Source organism: Gymnoscopelus braueri, assembly GCF_963280865.1.
Source record: "Gymnoscopelus braueri genome assembly, chromosome: 22".
NCBI lineage: Eukaryota > Metazoa > Chordata > Actinopteri > Myctophiformes > Myctophidae > Gymnoscopelus > Gymnoscopelus braueri.
The window spans coordinates 21,730,373-21,744,147 of record NC_137624.1 but is presented as its reverse complement, the minus strand read 5'-3'; the positions used below and the strand labels follow the sequence as shown (position 1 = coordinate 21,744,147).

Sequence of the window (13,775 nt, the reverse complement as noted above, 5' to 3'; positions counted from 1 at the left end):
GCTTGCAGCGAATTCTGTGCCAATAACCAGTGACGCACCTGTCACTCACTTTCGGGACCCTCCCCGTAGCCCGCAGTTGCTCTATCGCAAGCACCATGTCGCTTCCTGACTCTTGGGACGGTCCGCCTTCGACTCACCCGATTGGACAGAGGGGGAAAAGCAGCGTCTGTCTCGAGCATTTATCTGCTTCAAATAGACATGGCGTATAGAACGCATAAACGCAAGGTGTGCGCGACACGCGGAAAGATGCGCAAGACCATCAAACCACGCCGTTACCATTGAAAAGCATTGGCAGAATCCTCATAGGTAGAATTAAAGTGCGGTGTGACCGTGCCCTTACATATGAACCCACAAAATGTAACCACATCCCTGGAACGTCAGTAGGCCTATGTGTAGTCAGTGCCACATCAGGTTGCATAGTGACTCAGTGGTTAGTACTGTTTAAGACACGGCATGAAAGGTGCTGGATTCAAACCCAACTGGTGTTGGGCAGAAACCTCTCACATTTCATGTGTCTTATTTCATTTAATTGTTTTTGTAAATTAACCCATTCAATCCGGGAACGCATCTACAAATGTCTTCTGAATCCTAACAGGTTTCTGAAAAACCTATGTTGCTATATCAGTGGTTCTCAAACTTTTTCATGTCAAGGACCTCCCAAAATGATATGTATTTAGCCTGGATGGCTTGGTTCCAGGCAACATAATTTATATAAATATTTTCGGAAATCTCTATGGGAAGAATAAATGGGGTTTCTATATGTGGCACCACAAAATGGCCGCCACTGCTATGCCCTATAGAGCACCGAAGTCCTGACGTCACTCGTTCATCCCCAGGTTTGCGGAAGTAATTTCTCTATGGAGAATAACATTGGGTCATCTTAGAATCGTCTCATATAAGAATTGTGGTCCAAAAATAAACACCGCGTGTCGGCGTTATTGTCAGGGAGGAGGTTCTGTATAGTTTATGATAGTCAGTCACTTATATTTGATACAGTCTGTTTCTGGCGAAAATGTAACTAATTTGGCGGAAGTAACATTAGCGTTTTCTCACCGTCAGTTGATGCTTCATATCCATAAGAGTCAACCCGCCGTGGTCATTTGTTTATTTTTGGAACACAGTTCTTATTTGACGCGATATTAAATACGTCTATGGGATTCAGAACGGGGGTGGAAAACTGCGAACCAGGTAGACAAACAAAGGATGTGTAAATGACGTCAGACTTCGGCGGTCTATAGCCGAGCTTGTAGATCTGCTATTTTTGCTACTTTTGAATTTGAATCCTGAAAAGTAACAGTTTTGAACATATGAGGTTTTCCAATCCACCCCGACAGCAACAATATGCTCACATCGTGCTCCGTCGTATGACTGTCCCGCGCTGTCCTGCCCTGTCCCCTGCTGACAATAGCCGATCTCCAAGCTCACAACGTGTTGCATCGTGACACGTCGTGAGCTTCTAGATCTGCTATTTTCAGTGCGTGACAGCGTTGTACTATGGAGCATAAATCAGGCTTTAGAGCTGGAGCAGGTACTCAGGCACCAGGGAGTATAGCTGCCCCCAGGCTGTAAAGATGAAATAAAATAAACAAGACAGTGTGCCTAACATCAGTCCTTTATTCAATCTAGAGGTCCTAAAATATTTTCTTGCCTCGTGACGGGCACCACACTTTTAGAGTCTCTGTGGGGTGTGGTTATATATTTGAGATGAATGCTGACTACACTGCAATATGAGCTATTCACCATGAGCATACTTTTGTGTGCAGCTTACCACTCTACTGAAGTACATTTAGCAGGGGATCACATACAGTAACCTACATTAACACTGCTGTACATAATGATGACAATATACATTTGTATGTCTGTCCGCGGCTAATGTAGCAATCAGGGCCGATCAGTGCTACAATTCTTGTGCACGCTGTGTAGGCTAAGGAAGCAAATTAAAATCCCTAAATAAGATTCCCAGGGATGGACAGATACATACATTAATCAGTATGATAAAAATAAGTGATCATATCATTTATAACATAAAGTTTCACCGGAGAAAAAAACTAAAACAACAACAATTACATGCCCCCATGCACCTCACCCTTCATTCCCCAAGGTTATCTAGGATAGTTATATGGCACAATGTCTGCAACAAGTAGAACAAATCTAATGAGAAAAAAATGTAATGATCTAAATAAGTGTCATGCTACCTCGTTTATGCGTTGTGAAATTATGCCAAGAAAGGTCTCCTGCAGGTCTTATGGACAGTTTTTCGTCATATTGTGACGTGTTGTGAGCTCGTAGATTAGCTTTTTTCGGCGAAGAGATTTGGTGTTGAAAAAAAAAGGCTTCAGTGGTTAAAGGTAGGGTAAGTGATTTTCTTTGGTAAAAATAAGTGTTAAATAGCTCTATATTCTGATAGTACTCATTGCTATAGAGTGTTTGTTCAGTAAAAGGAGTCTCCTTGTCTCTCCAGCTCTTTATAAAACAGAAAATGCATTTTCGTTTCAGTTTCAGTTTCATTTCCCATTTTATCCAATCAGGATAGAGAACTCAATCAGGATATAGATTAAACAAGTGAAATTGGAAGTGATGACACTAAGAAATGAGCAGGCAAAATTGGAACTGAAACACTATAAAAATGAAGCTTAAAAATTGGTACTTTCTCCTGACTGGCTGAGATTTTGACACCTACCGAAAATTTTATTTTCTGTTTATTAAAGAGCTGGAGAGACGGGGAGACTCCTGTTACTGAACAAACACTCTATAGCAATGATTACTATCAGAATATAGTGCTTTAACCTTTTAACAAAATACTTTTTGTTTTAACCCAAAAATATCACTTACCCTACCTTTAAGTCTTCCAGCATGGTGATTGAGCATCCGTTCATATCTGTGATACTGCACACAACTGCAGGTTTATTTATAGTCAAAACGAGTCCAAAAGAATGGACCATGTCAAATTTTGGTGTTAGTAGAACAATCTGTAAGCTTCTTTTGGAAATAGTAAGGTAGATGTAGAGTATATGCTTTGTACAATAAGACACGTTTAATGAGTTACCCCTAAAAATGAGTAGTGCGGTTGTCAGAGAAAGTTATCATGTCACATGCATCCTACGGTGTCACGTACACGTGTGTAAGGCCTCATTCATAGTCTGTCTGTTGCATGACCGTGTCACTCACTGTAAATAATGATTTACAGTGAGCGCTTTACAGTGCTTAAGTGTAACAAATAAAATGAAAATCTAGAAATGGGACTTTTTTTGCCTAATTCCTGGCTGAATCAAGCAGCACAAGCCTGGTGACCATTTTTAAGTTCAGTCAGACAACTCTTGGATTGAAATAAATATATTTATTGAGCATAAATATAATATTTATTGAGCATAAATATGTATAAGCATATTTTGGCGTCAAGGCTCTCTCTCAATTCGTTCACTCACTGTAAGCATGAAAATATTATAATAAATAAATATTCAGAAAAACAGATTACAAGGAACGCAAACCCCCCCTAAGGGAACCATATAGAAAAGGTGGATGCTGGGGTGGAAGCAGCAAGATGGCAAAGTAGCGGCAAGCAGAAAGAGTTTAAACACCCCGCCCCAATCAGATGAGATGTGCAGGTGATTGATCACCTGTTCAGGAGTTAGCGCTGCTTTGAGTTGTCTCCTGAATTAGCTCAGCAGGCTTCGCCGCATTTAAGGTTTTACAACTGGAGTTTAATTTTTCCACACAATAATTTTCCCGTCTGCTACTAACAAGTCTCATTGCGAAATTACAGTGCAGAGAAGACCATTCACGCTGCTTCTATATACGTAATGTAAAAATGAGTCGATTCATTTGTAGCAGTGATGCTCAATGCATTCACTATAATCAATGAACTATAATAATTAACTTTAAATTGTTGAAGTTGAATCTTCAACAGTTTCACTTAATTGTCTGGCGCATGCATGGCTTGAGTGCTTTCGTACAGTGCTCATGTGTAATGGTGATGCAAGCAAAGAGAGAATTAGACATAAGGTTTGTCTTGTAAAGTGTAATTGTCCTGTCACGGTCCTATGCCTTCTAAATTGTTATTTCCCTGTTTCATGCCACACCTTAACTGGATCCAGTTCTTGTATGTCCTACAATGTATTGCCAATATGTAGGAATTTGGAGAAATAATGAAGCTAAGCAGGAGAATGATGTATTAAACATTATAACTACTGCTCTCCTTATCTCATGCAGAATATCTGCACCGCCTTTCCTCTAGTGAGCAACATGCTCTGACAAAATGTTAACAGACCGAGCCCAATAGTGTAAACAGCCAAACCCATATTGTCATGGTATTCAATTCCTTGGTGCAAATTGTTTTTCTCACCGTTACATACAGTGTAAGTCTACAATACAGGTGTACTTAGAAATGACCTCAATTACTGATTGCTTTTATTGCACAGACTTGTACACTTAAACCCTCTACACTTAGTAAATTAATCTGTCTCTTTTTTATCCCCTCTAAACAAAATCTCTTCGTCGAAAAGAGCCGATTCACAAGCTCAAAGCGCGTTGCGTTATGATGCATTGTGAGCTTGTAGATCTGCAATTTTTTGCAAATGTTCCTCCTAGGAAAGGGATGCAAGGATTCAAGTGAGTAAAGTCTTAATGACTTATTTACATTGCAGTCCTGGTGGTACTAGGCATTGGTCAGCACAGGAAAGACTGACATCACATGAGTCACATAAATATACAGTAAAAAGGAAGAAAAACCTGATATCATACACATACTGTACATTCAAAGAATGATATTTTCTGACTGCTTCTCAACCACCCCTCGACTGCTCTTTTCAAAACTTTAGCACTAGCAGCGGCTGTTACTTTAATTTTGGATGGCAATGAAAGAATATAAATAGCTATCACATACCGAGTCACGTCCATATCCATTCTTTGTTTAACAAAATTTCAACAGAAGGTGCTCAGAATCAGGACCAGGGTTCATTTGCTATGTTTGATCATATCACAATTTCAAATTAGGGCTTAAGTGGTTAAGAAAATGGCCCCCGTGTTTCTTTTACCAATTGAACCCTGATCAGGACTAATATTCTGGTAATGCCAAGAATAAGGTTTGGCAGTCCTGTCCAGGGAGGGGGGAGACCTCAGCTGGAAGTAACATCATCTTAGCTCATTGAACATGATTAATATCTCAAATATGTGTTTATTAGCAAATGAAATATTCCATGCACTATTTGATGCAAGACTGATATAATTGATAGGTTTCTGCAGCTGCTGAACTGTTGATAACATTCAGTTGACCAACATTTATGCCAGTCTGTTTTCCACAGATTTTTGACACCTGAACAAACTGTGAAAAACGTCTATTGATTATCACCTCACATTCAAACAGACTTTGATCCCCAGTAACCTAATTTTGCCAAGCAGCCATGTGGAAGCCAGTCAATGCAGGGCCCTCCCAAAATTCAATCACTGCCTGCGCCATGGACTAGCTATTAACCACTTTCAACCTGGTATTCCCTATTTTGGGCAAAATAAATACATAAATTGAATAAATCCCCAAATTGTTAAAGAAATTGCAGCTCTTCAAGCTCAAAACGCGGCGCATTGCGGAGCGTTGTGAGCTTGTAGAATTTTGCTACTCATCTCATGACGAAGTACATATAGGGCGTAAGTGGTGAAAAGCAGAAGCAATATGCACACTGTGTAAATAATCCTAAGGCAAACTTCAGTCTCAAAGTAGGGAGAGCTAGTGTGTGTGTGTGTGTGTGTGTGTGTGTGTGTGTGTGTGTGTGTGTGTGTGTGTGTGTGTGTGTGTGTGTGTGTGTGTGTGTGTGTGTGTGTGTGTGTGTGTGTGTGAGAGAGAGAGCGAGGGGGGGGCTCAGCTGGAAGTAACTGTGATTGTTGGAATGTGGCCTAGAGGGTGAGCCAGTTGGTGTGTGTGCGTATGCATGCACTGTATATTAGATTGCTGGGCGGTGGGGGGCTGCATATTGTGGAAAGTGCTCTATTTGCTGGCATGCCCCTTTACATAACAACAACATTCATCAATAAGACAGAGATGCCATTGCGCTTTTTTTGTCAGTAGGCTACTTATATAAGCATCTATTTATTGCACAAAGCTAGGCCTGTTTTATGGTGGGGGTGGGTGGGGATAAATGGTGACAAACTAGGTACAGTAGGTCTGGTCTAACTCATGGCACTGCACGAACAGTAAAAATCATCTGTGTTTATTCATACTCAGAGCATAAGAATTAAGGATTTTATGGTGCAGTGGTCTACAGGCTACTGCATGCAGACCACACCTTGATGTTACAGTATATGCACCCGCTCTAAAGGAAACAAATGGGGCACAAATGTATATTTTATGGGATCCTAACTAATGCTTACTGTAAATGGGCTGTGCAGCTGTTCTCTCTGTGTCACTTTCCCTGGACAAGTGCCAACATCTGGCCGTTTCTTTAATGGCTTCTCTTTAACTGAGCAGTCCATGGTGTTCTTCTTTGGGTGTCACAATACAATATTTTCTTTATAATATTGTTAGCTTTCATGCAAATATGTTTTTGCAAAATTGTTTCCACCTGACAGCAACGATTTCAGACACCCTGCCTGATGCCTGTCCACTGCCTGTTAATCCTGACCCTGAACACCTGCGCCTGATCGCTCTTGAAACACCAAGCCTGCCAACCAAAACATGAGCACACACATCTGCACAGCTCATTTAAAAAAAACGCAAAAATATAGCTAAAACCACCTAGCCTCCTTCATTTCATTAACCACGGAAGCCTGATTTATACTTTGTCTGACAGTATGACAGTCACACACACTGAATAGTGTGCTACAGTTTTGCAGTTCTAAACCCTGGAATGTGTTCACGATGTGTTCCCTCGCCAAATGTCAATGTCAATGTTTTTTTATAAAAAAAATTATCACGTGGTTTTATATTCATGAAGAAAATAAGGTCTGGGGTTAGCATAAGCCTTATTTACAGTATCATGCTTTGTTGTATAACATTAATTACACCCGTTTGTTTATATATCAACCATGAATTTCAAAGCTGTGCTTTTTTAAAGTGTAATTTTGTAGTAGCCATAATATGATTAGATAGATATCTCACATTTGGTGCACAACTATTGAGATATTTTAAGGACATATGAATTGGCCAGCCACAGACCTCCAGCCCAGCCAACCAGAGGCTTTTACCTGAGTCATTCTCTGGCAAAACCCAAACATGCTGAGTCGCGATTCAAACCCTCCAATGCTGGGAGTGATGACATAAGACGATGGGTCTGACCTCGTGAGACTAATAACAGTTTTATGAAGATTATCTGGTTGAACAAAACATGTTAATAAAACGAGCCCTTGTTTGCAACAGCACTTATTTTTATTTATCCAAAGCCAAAACATCTTTGGAATTCTGTGGTGAGGCTTAACCACTGAGATCATACAAGGATTTGATACCGCATACCGTTTGCCTGTATTTGCCTTCACAAATTTGTGGGTAGGGCCTACTGTTTGTTGCACAAACATGACCCCCCCCAACCCCAACCAAATTTGGTACAAATGATGTTGTGAGTCATGTGACAAAGACCATCAACCAGGGTTTTGATAATCTATACTACTGTTTGCCTGTAATTGGCTTTAAAAAAATGTCATCTTACAAAAACATCATACATCATGAACGCAACATCCAGTCATCCCCAAATTGGAATCGCATGTTGAGGGGCCTCTATAGAACGCACCTACACATGCACATTCACTTCTGCCCAGAGGGTCACCACAAATGCGTAAAGTTGTTCCTCATGTTATAAAAAATGCTATTCCCCCCCAGCTTCCCCGTGTCCTGACGGCTGCAACCCACAACTCAGAGGAGCGCATTTTTCTAGTTATGATGATTACATACTGTACCATATGTCTCTTGAGTTAATTGTCTCCGCCAGGCCGAAAGGCATGGCGAGAGAGTATGTTTTACCCCCTGTCCGTCCTTCCGTCCGTCCGTCCGTCCGTGTGTCCGTGTGTCCGTGTGTCCTGTCCGTGTGTTACCAGCTAATCTCGGGCACCGTTGGCCCGGTTGCTGCGAAACTGTGCACACACACTCCCTGGATGCCAATTCAGAACCTCTGAAATTTTTCACATGGGCCTGTTATAGCGCCACCTGGAGGCCGATTTGTGCAAAACCAATTTTTTATATTACTCCTACAGATTTTATCCAAACGTCATGCAAATCGGTACACAGTATCTCTATAGTCATGTGATCAACACGGATCTGTCCGATTTCCCATATTCCAAGGTTGCCTTCCAAAATTTGCAGGATTGGTCCGTTTTGAACAAAATGCCTCAAATGAACGCAGCTTGTGATTTCCGTGAAATTTCACAAACACATTCCCACTAGGCCGAGGAAGAAATGCCACCTGACATTTTTCACATCAGCCTCATGGTGGCGCTATAAAAGGCTGATTTGTGTTTTTAACTATAACTGCACCGATCTGCATGAAACTTTGCACGCATACTCCCTAGAGGCCAAGGAAAAACATCCGCCCTGCATTTTTCACATTTGACTTTTATAGCGCCACCAAGAGGCCGACTTATGTAAAACACATTTTTGGATATTAAGCCTTCACATTTTATCCAAATTTCACACAAATCGGTACACATGATCTCTATAGTCATGTGATCAAGATGGAACTGTTTGATTTTTCATATTTCATCCTGATTGGCTAACAATGACATCTAAAGTTTGCAGAAGTGGCCCGTTTTGAACAAAATGCCACAAATCATGAACGCAGCGTCCGATTGAGGTGACACTTTACAAGCACATTTGCACTAAGTTGAAGAACAAATGCCACCCTTTAACATTGCCCTATTATAGCGCCACCAGGAGGCCGATTATTTTCAAAACTTTTCTTTGTTGTATTACTCCTACAAATGTTGTCCAATCATCATGCAAATCGGTACCCATTATCTCTATAGTCAAGTGATCAAGATGGTTCTGTCCGATTTTTCATATTCCATCCTGATTGGCAAATTCCGAACATTGTTGGCCCACAATAACCTACCTGACCTGGCGGAGACCTGTGCTCCGAGGAGCACTTTTTCTAGTTTGATCTAAATTACTCCTCTTCAGCAGCTACGTTGTTTTCCATGTCGGCGTCAAATAGATGTTATTTCATGTTGTGAGTAATTCTATGCACCTTTCTCTTCATTGACTGTTTTATTGATCTGTCCCCACCCACCTTGTGATCCAATCACTTTGGTATCTGTGTCTCCACTGAAATGAGAGGATGTCAAGTGGCACCCTTCCATACCCTTTTGAAAACTACTGTAAATATCTACATGGTACACTCTTGTCTGTGAATTCTGAGGCTTTACATGACATTATTGACATTATCTGTGTCAATAATGATTTCACAGAATGCACAACCTATGACAGCAGCAGTAAGACTAATTCACGGTTCGTTGTGTGATTGTGTGAGTGTCGCTCACACAATTCCGAATTCCTTCTCAGTCCAATATGACTGACATGGATGAAAGCAAAATAAAATCTCACGACTGAAAATTTGTGATTTGTGAAACAGTGGGCAAGGAGCCCCCCCCCCCATACTAGCGCCGTTTCCTCAGTAAATTATGTAAAATTATGATGTTTATGATGTTTTAGTCATATCGTTTCTGCTTTTCTACATAGTGCCAACCAGGTGAATAAAGCACCTGCTGTTCTACATAGTGCCAACCAGGTGAATAAAGCACAGATTGAGGCGTTAACATTTGCTTTTATATGAAATATCGGAGACTATTAAGATTTTATAGAATATGCTTCCGAACATATTGTTAGTTTAGACACTTCAAATGCTCTAATCTTAACTCATTGAGTGCCAGAATTGGCAGAATTATTTCAGAATGATGTTGTCCCAGTGCCAGAGTTTTTTTCAAAGTAAAGGAAGCGAGATACAGCCTTTTTCAGTTCTAAGTTAAACAAGGAGTGGATGGAGCTGCAAATCTTCAGATGATGATATCTTGGGTTCCGAACATGTTTTTCAAACTTTTTTACTATTTTTTCAAAAACACGTCAAACACGCCATTGGCACGTTGCGCCATAGCGGTAAAAACACGTGAAACACGTTAATGGCAGCCACTCAATGAGTTAAAATAATTACTGAAGTGAAAGTGGCCGATCTACAAGCTCTTGTAGATCGTCTATTTTCGCTGCGCAACATGCTTCCATAGAAGACATGCTGGCTTCTATGGAATCCAAATGACTGAAGTCAGTCGTGGCGACTGAGAACTTTAATCCATGGACTGACCTAAACTTAGAAGCACTTTCATCAACCTCGACTGAAAGAGTCCATTATACAACATTATTGGACTGTGACTTTCATGTGATCATTTCTGATAAAGATCATGATTGTAATTATTTGCAGCATGGTAAATGAATAATGTGAGGTGAGACCGGGGGGTGGGGGGCTAGAGGGAGCATTATTGTACCATGCGCAGACAGAGACGTAAAGGAAAGGCTAGAGAGTGACAGGGCCGGTCTCACCCTGGCTATCACATTACCTCAGCTCTCATGATAAAACAAGAGACTGGCCTCTCTTTATGGCCCCTACGGCTCTCCCTCCACTCACATACTCTTAAAGAGACACTTCTTCTTTTTACAAGAATTAACCGTAACTGCATTCTTCATAACCCACAACACGCTTGGCTTGATGGCTGGGAATGTGGATAGATATGAGATACGAGGAGAGGTAGGCTATATATGCATACACGGTACTTACTTTTTATACTACTTCAACTGCAAGGTATCTTGTGAATTTTGTTGAGCATATTATAGGACACTAATTTCACATTCCTTGCTCTGTCACACTCGTACATGTACAACTGCATGGCACATCACATCTACACATTTCAAGTTTTCAACTAGAATGATGCACTAAAGAGTGTCTTCAGGTACTGTACATGTTCTTCCTCTAGGGGCATTACATTTCTCAGCTTCAAAGGATCCATACCTTGTCTTACCACAAAGCCATATTGTGAATGGTAAATGATAATAATAAAAATAATAGAGATGTTAAAATGTATGAAGTAGCCAAAATATGTTTCTGCTACTGGGTTGATTTATCCTTCAGTTCAGTAATCAGTGACGCTATTACAAAAATGTCCTTCAGCACCCCCCCACACACACACATCGGATTATGCTCAAATATGGACATGCCCAAGCCCAATGTAAGCGCAAATAAGCGTTGCTTGGCAACGGTTGACGTCAGCACAATTTGCAATGCACAAGTGTGGACAGATTATGCCTAAATATGGACATAACCTATAATTAACGCCGATTCCAAATATGGACAGAGGTAGAGAAATGTTTGCACATCGCAGATGAGAGCTGATTTGGGCGTGTCAGCATTATTAGGCAACGGCTTCTGTTGTGTCTGATGTCATATGGCCATATATGGAGATCCTCGACGTCAGTGCAAATCATTGTTAGGCAATGGAGAGCTCGCTCAGCGAGAGAGCGAAAGAGACAGACAGACGACAGACAGACAGAGACCGAGAGAAGGAGAGTTAGAGAGGGAGAGAGAGGTGGGAGGGAGAGAGAGAGAGGTGGGAGAGAGAGAGGGAGAGCCTATTTCACCCATGCAATAACCCGGCCAATGCTGGGTACCAAAACCTGAACATGCTGGTTGGCAATAACGCTGGAAACGCTGGGCAAGCAGCGTGGTGCAAAGCACATTGCTTTCTGTTTGTAGAGTGATATAGTACAGTGTAGAAATACACTGCCTCAGCAATTATCTAAATAGGCGTTGCGTCAAAAACCAGAACTGTATGCTTTGCATATTATTGAATTAAACAGCTAATTGAAATGAGTCTGCACACAATTTAAATATTTTTTCCCCCCCGAATGGTCTCTTGTGTGAGTAATGCGTAATGTAGGCTACTTTACGTTTGTTGTACGACGCACTGAAAATAGCCGATCTACAAGCTCACAATAAGTTGCATCCGTGTCGTGGATTGGATATTAAAATTCAACGCTATACGATAAAGTATAAATGAGGCTTTGACCACTTAAACTCTGTATACTTCGTTGACCGCAGTCCCTCAGGGCTCTATACTCGCTACACTATATCTTTGCAGAAAATGGCCGATCTACAAGCTCACAGCGCGATGCAAATCGGCAATTTTGCTTGGGAGCTTGTAGATCTGCTATTTTCAGAACAGGGACGCTGGGGTTCATGTGGTTAACCGGTTTGGCAGGCTCTGAGAGGGTAGTCAGATGCCTGAAGCCAAGGGGAACAATAGGCTACTCTTCACTCTGTTTGTGTTGTGATGCTCTGTTATGGCTTCGTTCCGCTCTGTTTGTCTTTGCAATCCTTCGAAGAGTGGACCTACTCATGCCCAATTTATGCTCCGGCGTACCATGTGTCGTGCACTAAACAAAGCTGATCTACAAGCTCACAGACAACGCGTCGCTGATGCAACGCGTTGTCTGCTTGTAGATCAGCTGTTTTCAGCGTATACTAGGTATAAATTGAGCTTCACTGACAGCTTTGCATGATTCTTTCTCTCTCTCCCCCTCTCTCTGTGTCTTTTACAGGTCTGGGGAGTATGGTTTTGGCAACAAAAAATAGGCCACAGCATGATTTCACTTTTGTTACTCAGCCAAGAGCATACCGCCTATCCCAATGTGCATCTATTTATCACACAGTCCCACAGGCATATTCGCTGTTCTCAACCTGTCTTTGCTCACAATTTATGCTCTAAAATAGATGACTATTGTACAATATCCAAATCCATGTCACCATAATTCAGCCGTAATTCAGTATTTTGTCATATGCATGGAATAGAAAAGTATAGTTGGTGCCCATACTAAATGCCTGATATGTCAAAACAGACCTAGGAAGGATCCATCAGTTTGTCTTTACGATCACACTGATCTGTAGCACCTCACCTGCAGAACACAAAACTGATGTATGGGCAATGAGAAGAGGCTTTCCAGTGTGAAAGGAGTATGAAAGAGGAGAGTGAGAGGAGAGGCACCTGCTGGCTCAGGCCAGTTATTTTCCACTGTGATAGTAAATAAACATTACACCTGATGTCATTATTTCGCTGCAAACCACTCTAGGTTGAGGGCAGATTAGTGAGGCCAGGTGAGGTGGATTGAGGTGTGAATGGGTTCAGGAAGGCCGAGTGTCACACTTTTTCGAATAGATTTTGCATTCTATTTCCCTTTTCTTTTTTTTTAGAGTAGGCAAACATTTTTTACCCCTTTTTCTCCCCAATTTAGTTGTTAAGCCAATTGATTCCTCCCCACACACATTTCTGTGTTGTCACTGCTGTTGTACCCAGTGAGGAGCCCCCACCGGCTTCCCTTCCCCCAACACGGGCCAATTGTGTTCGCATAGACGCCCGACAAAGCCGGTTGCACCACGGTGTATTCGAACCCACAACCTCCGCGGTGGTGGGCAGGGACTTTACCACTGTGTCAACCGAGCGTTTCCCTTTTCAAATGTTAGATATCTCTGAGTTTGACCTTCAGCTGATCACTGTGGACAGGAAGTGACGCTAAGGGTGATGTCGGCTCTGTGTGAATCACACAAACCCCGCCCAAAAACAGCTTTTGACCACATGGCACTGTAGGAGGCAGAGCTGTCTGGAACAGTGTATCTCAAACCTTTTGATGTCAAAGAACCCCTAATTGATTATGCATTTGCCCGCGAACCTCCGTCTGAAAAGATTTTTGTGCTAGATTTATCAAAATGAGTAAATTTTTCAAAAATAGCAGATCTACATGCTCACAGTGTGTGTGTGTGTGT

General features: G+C 41.6%; 1 protein-coding gene across 3 annotated transcripts in view; it reads left to right on the top strand.

Moving 5' to 3' along the window:
- Window positions 1-13,775, top strand: part of gnaz (guanine nucleotide binding protein (G protein), alpha z polypeptide) — a 45,510-nt gene that overhangs the window by 14,450 nt on the left and 17,285 nt on the right. The window contains exon 1 of one of the 3 annotated variants that reach the window (XM_080420498.1): window positions 10,667-10,709. The exons of the other annotated variants lie outside the window; for them this stretch is intronic. The gene's annotated coding sequence lies outside the window, so the exon portion shown is untranslated. Of the gene's footprint in view, window positions 1-10,666; window positions 10,710-13,775 lie in introns of those variants that run through there. 3 annotated transcript variants of the gene reach the window in all.